This window comes from Ornithorhynchus anatinus, chromosome 15 (assembly GCF_004115215.2).
Source record: "Ornithorhynchus anatinus isolate Pmale09 chromosome 15, mOrnAna1.pri.v4, whole genome shotgun sequence".
NCBI lineage: Eukaryota > Metazoa > Chordata > Mammalia > Monotremata > Ornithorhynchidae > Ornithorhynchus > Ornithorhynchus anatinus.
In genome coordinates this window covers 2,403,384-2,409,377 of record NC_041742.1, presented here as the reverse complement: position 1 = coordinate 2,409,377, position 5,994 = coordinate 2,403,384, and positions in this window count along the sequence as shown.

The following is a 5,994-nucleotide window of genomic DNA, read 5'->3' as shown; positions in this document are numbered from 1 at the left end:
TGGCCGGTGGATGATTTGGCCCGAGTCTCCAGAATTCCATTTATGAAACGTGGTTTTGCATGGTGACCCTGGACCGTCTAGCAGCCGATGGTCCCCGGCGGGTGTTCTCCATCCTTCCAGCAGCCTGGATCAACTCCGGGCCGCTCACCAGGAAGCCGACTCAGACAGGGAAGTTCGTCTGAGGTTAAAGTCGCCAAGTGGCCTATGATCTTTCATTCGCTGACCGCAGCCATCTATCGGCGCGCCGGGCTCGGGGAGAACGGGCCACGTGGAAAAAGATCTTGACTCCGAGGCTGATGTTTGGGAAGGAAAAGTGGCTTCGTAGGAATAAATTCCAGGCAATAATGCATTTAGCCCAATGGTCTGGGGCTTTGTGGTCCCTGGCTTCCTGAAGGGTTGGCATCTGGGAGATAGGGATACCCCCTCGAGTCACTGACGAGGTCCCTGGTTGTAGCACATCCCGGTAGAGAGAATGTGGGACAGGTTCTGGCTCTGCCTCTGACCCCTGTGTGACCCTGGGTAAGTCACTTCACCTCTCTGGGCCTCTTTTCCCTCAACTTTAAAATGGGCGAAACATCCCTGCCCTCCCTCTTTTTGTGACCATGAGGGCCGTGGGGGCCAGGAACCGTGTTGATCTGACTCTCCTTCAGCAACTGAGCCTACTGGATCGGACCCAGTCCCGGGAGTCAAAACTAGACCTGGGTTCTAATCCCCGCTTCGCCACTTGTCTGCTGTGGGACCTTGGGCAAGTCACTTAACCTCTCTGTGTCTCAGTTACCTCATCTGTAAAATGGGGATTAAGACTGTGAGTCCCATGTGGGATAGGGACCGTGTCCCACCTGATGAGGTTCTATCTGCACCAGCACTCGGTACAGTGCCTGGCACGTAGTAAGCACTTAACAAATACCATTAAAAAAAACAGAAAAAAAGAACACTCAGCAGAGCGCTTGGCACACAGGGTGAATGGCTATCATCATCGGGGTTAATATATTGCCTCTGTCGCTCCGGCTCCTGTTCAGAGCAGTGTAGGCACTCCCCGTGGAAGGCCACCCCGAGGCAGATAGAGGACAGTAGAATAGTGTTTAGCGCATAGTAGGCCCTCAACAATTATTATTATATGAATAATATTAATACTCTGAGAGCGGCAGACAGAGATCCCCTTCCCCTGGCCCAGCTCCCAGCCTCCGCCGTAGCTCCCTGCCACTGCAGTGTGACCCAGGCCCTTGGAGAAAAGCCGAACGTGAGTGTGGGAGCTGACCCCTGCACTTCCCAGTCCGCCGGCCACGCTGCTACCAGCTGAGCGACACTGACCCGTTTCCTGCCTCGGGGATCGACCTCCCCGAAAGTATGTAAAGTATGTCTGTGCTCCCCGCCGGGGCTCTGCCCGGGGGAAACAGCTGGCCCCCCTGCCAACAGCAGCTGACGGATCACGGGACCCTCGCCTTCACCGGGCCGAGCCGCCGGCGGGCAGGCCGCCGGGCAGAGACGGCTGCTTCTGCTCTCAGAGGAACTTGCCGCAGGCTCCCCCTTTTGCCTTATCGCTAAATAATAATGGTAATCATTACTTTATTTGGTAATCGATGTTGATAATAACAATGGAATTTTTCAAATGCTTACTATTTACCAGGCACTTCTAAGTGCTAGAGCGGAGACAAGCAGATCGGGTTGGACACGGCCCCTGTCCCATGTGGGGCTCGCAGTCTCACTCCCCATTTTACAGGGGAGGTAACCGAGGCCCAGAGACGCCAAGTCGCACGGCAGACGTGTCGTGGAGCCGGGATCGTTGAACTGAGGAGCTGAAGGATGATTATGATTCGGACATTTCACCTGTTCGCTTCTCCAGCTGGAAAACGGGGATGTTTCCTGCTCTCCCTCCCTCGTAGACTGGGAGCCCCTTGAGGAACAGGGACTGTGATCTGATTATCTTGTGGTACCCCAGCGCTTAGCTCAGCACTGGGTACACAACAAGTGTCTGATAAATATCATCATTACGAGTAGACCCACTGGGTGGGTTTGGCATTACCTGGCTGGAGGGAAGCTGTCAGAGCGGATGACTTCTGAAGGTCCATTTGATGATGTTGGTATTTGTTAAGCGCTTACTATGTGCAGAGCACTGTTCTGAGCGCTGGGGTAGATACAGGGTAATCAGGTAGTCCCACGTGAGGCTCACAGTTAATCTCCATTTTACAGATGAGGTGACTGAGGCACAGAGAAGTGAAGTGACTTACCCACAGTCACACAGCTGACAAATGGCAGAGCCGGGATTCGAACCAAGGACCTCTGACTCCCAAGCCCGTGCTCTTTCCACTGAGCCACCATTTCCGCTCTTGAGTGCAATGGAAAACTCTCCATTGGGGCTGAGATGAAAGATCTACCGCTCTGCAACTCTTCAAGATGAAAAAAAGCCAAAAACAGAGGATAGGCCATAGGTCTGTCTGCAAAATAGCAGTAGATTTTATTGAGCACCTTCTATTAGGAGGTTGGGACACTACCAGAGAGACACTACCTCTCCCTTAGAGGCACTTATGTTCTAAGGAAAATGTCTCTTCTCCCTCCTACTTGGACTGTGATGACACAGGGACTGTTTTTGACCAGATTATCTTGTCTCTATCCTAGCATTTAGAGCAGTGCTTGACACAGAGTAAGCGCTTAACAAATACAGTAATAATAATAATAATGGATGAGGGAGAAAAATGGGAAGGATGTGCTCCGATGAGGGGAGGAAGAAGGGACACGTGAGGGAATGTGAGAGAAGATCCGTTGCCTAGTGGATAAGAGCATGGGCTTGGGAGTCAGAAGGCTCCTCCACTTGTCAGCTGTGTGACCCTGGGCAAGTCGCTTGGCTTCAGTTACCTCATCTGTAAAACGGGGATGAAGACTGCGAGCCCCATCTAGGACGTGGACCATATCCAACCTGATTAGCTGCATCGACCCCAGCGCTTAGCACAGCGGTCGGCACGTAGAAAATGCTTAAGAAATACCATTAAAGAGAAAAGTATCGTGGCAATGCAAAACCGGAGAATGCCAGGATGTTGCCTTAGTTGTGGAAGTACTGTTAGGTACTATTAGGTTAATAGTTAATTAGCTATTAACTAAAACTATTAGGGCTAGTACGCCTTAGGTGATGTCTACTTGACTCGTCTCTCCTTGACAGGCCTGTCAGGTGTGTGGTCCCAGTGAATAAATCCAGGCATCTGTAATCAATCCTTCAATCAGTGAATGGTATTTATTGAGCACTAGCTGCGTGCAGAGCACGGTACTAAGGATTTGGGGGAGTCCAATGCAACAGAGTTGGTAGACACATCATGTGACGGCCTTGTTCCGGTCGCGGCCGCCATCCGCCCATTCAATCCAGACGCCACGATGCGCGCGGCGCTCTAGTGAGTGGCGCTCGTCTCTGCCCCTGCCTCTCGTGTCTCTAACGGCAGCCACCAGCGGCCAACACCGTGGGGACGTCCCCAGGGCGGTCCCGCCGCACGGGTTCCCCGTGGATCGATATTGGCCTTTTATTCATTCATCCGGCTCATTTATTGAGCGCTTAATGTGCGCAGAGCACTGTACTGAGCGTTTGGAAAGTACAAGTCAGCAGTTTTAAAGAGAGGCAATCCCGGCCCACAACGGGCTCACAGTCTAGGCGGGGGGCCTCGTGGGGGGAGACGAGGCTGCTCCCTGCACCAAGCACCCCCTCTGAGGGGGTTGCAAATTGCCAATGAATGGAGCCCCACATGCTCTGTGAATAAGTATCTTGGAAACGGTCTCTCGAAGCCATCCAGACCCTTCTCCGGTCAGCCAGTCTCCACGGAGGGGCCTAGAATGCCTCGTTGTTCCCCTGTAACCTGAGAGGCGCATAATAGGATTTCGGATGTAAACATTCCATGTCTTAAAATAAACGAAATGTCATTGCGCATTTAGGCCATCAATGACCCTGATGCAGAGAGAGGGATTCTGGGAGACGTCCCTCGGGTCAGTCACATGACGGCGGGGGCCGGGGGTGGGGGTGAGGGGTGGGGGGCTCCCGTTGAGCTCCGGTTTAATCTCTTCCTTGGTTAAATCTGGAAAGTTACCAACAACACAGCGAGGGTCTGCGTGTGCGCGAGAGGTCTAGAGCCGGGACGCGGGGACGGTGGGAACTCCAGGGTTCCCAGGATGGGCGGTGGGAGAGAGTTTGGCTCAAATGGCCGAGCGGCGGTTCACAGTCATCACCCGCCCAGGCGGGATCCCGTTGGCCAACATCCGGGGTCTTTTGGCACGTGGATTTGCACCCTTTCTTCACCCACCCTCAGCCCCACAGCACTCAGGTCCACATCCCTAATTTATTTTAATTTCTGTCTCCTCCTCTAGACCGTGAGTTCCTTGTGGGCACGGAACGGGCCCGCCAATTCTGTTATGTTGTACTGTCCCAAGAGCTTAGTACAGTGTTTGCAATGTTTGAGCAGTGTTTTGCTCAAAAAATACGACTGATTGTTTGATTTTGGGTCAGATGAAGCTGACTTCGGCTCCGATTCCAGGCTGAGGGAAGGAGCGGCGGCCTTCCCGGAGGAGGAAGACTCGCTGTAGTTCCCAGGACGCCGGAGGTGGGTGGAGTGGCGATGGCATTTATCGAGCACCAGCCGAGAGCCGTACGCGTGGTGTGACATGGCGCGGCAGACGGTAAGCGCCGAATCTATGCCTTTACTGAAAATCGTGCCATTCGTGCTGTTGGTGTCAATGTGTCAAGCGCCGTGCCAATCGCCGGGTTAGATACAGTACAGCCGGGTCAGGCACGGTTCCTAAAAGGGAGAATGGGAATTTTATCCCCATTTTACAGATGAGGAAACTGAGGCACCGAATTCAAGTTACTTGCCCAAGGAAACGCAGCAGGCAAGTGGCGGCACTGGGATTAGAACCCAGTTCCCCCGATTCCCTCCACCCAGCCATCCTGCTTCAATCGAACCGATCGATAGACTGGATTCCTGCTGAGATTCCCGAGGGGATGCGGCCTCGCTGGGCCGGATCCCTACTTCCCAGCATGCACCCGAGGGTCCCAGCGCAGGTCTCCCTCACGGAGGCGGCGCTCAGGTGAACAGACGCAGTAGGCGTTGGAGGGGGCGGAGGTGGGATGCCTAGATGTAAGCTCGTTGTGGGCGGGGAACGGGTTATATTGTTGGACTGTCCTCTCCCGAGCGCTTAATACAGTGCTCTGCACGCAGATCAACTGACTGACTGACTGGAGGCACAGCCGACCCATTCTTTCAGGCTTCAGTCTGGCGGGGCAGGAGATGAGGAGCCTTAGACCCTCAGGCTCCTCCCTATCCTCCCACTCCCTGGAAAGAGAGGGATGGCTGCCCCTCCTCGACCTCCCCCCGCCGGCCCCCAGGATCCCGGCGCCCAAATGCCCGCCTTCCCCGCTCTGCCCGGGACGCCAGGCCGCAGGCCAGCCCCCACGCAAGACGACGAGCAAAGGGAAACGAGAGCCGTCGAAGCTCAGGAAACATCTGGCCGTTCGTACAGGCCCGAGACGAGTCTCGCCGGCCGCTTTGGCGGACGCGGGGCAGAGGGGAGGGACCGACTCTCCAACCCAGAGCGCTGCGAGGAAACGTCACCCCCTCGCGGGGCGTCTCCGGGGACCCTGCCCAGGGCAGCGCCGTCCGTTTCCTCGTGGGTAATGGAAAATGGGGCTGGTTCCAGAGCTTAAAGTAACCGAGATGGGAAAGTGAGCCTGGGGACGACCGACCGGTGGATGAAATGGGGGAGCGTGGGGAACTGGGGGGGATAAGGAGAACTGGGGTGCGCAGGGGAGGGGCGATGGGGAGCGGAGAGGGGCCGGGGGAGGTGCGGAGCACGGGGTGGGGTGATGGAGCGATGAGGGGAGCGGAGAGGCATAGGGAGGACTGACAGGAGACAGGGGAGTAGAGCAGGGAAGGGTGCGCGGAGGAGTCTTGGGGAGCCGGTCAGAACAACGGGAGAGCCCCGAGACCGGAAACTTCAGGACCGAGCACCCGTACGGAGAAGCCG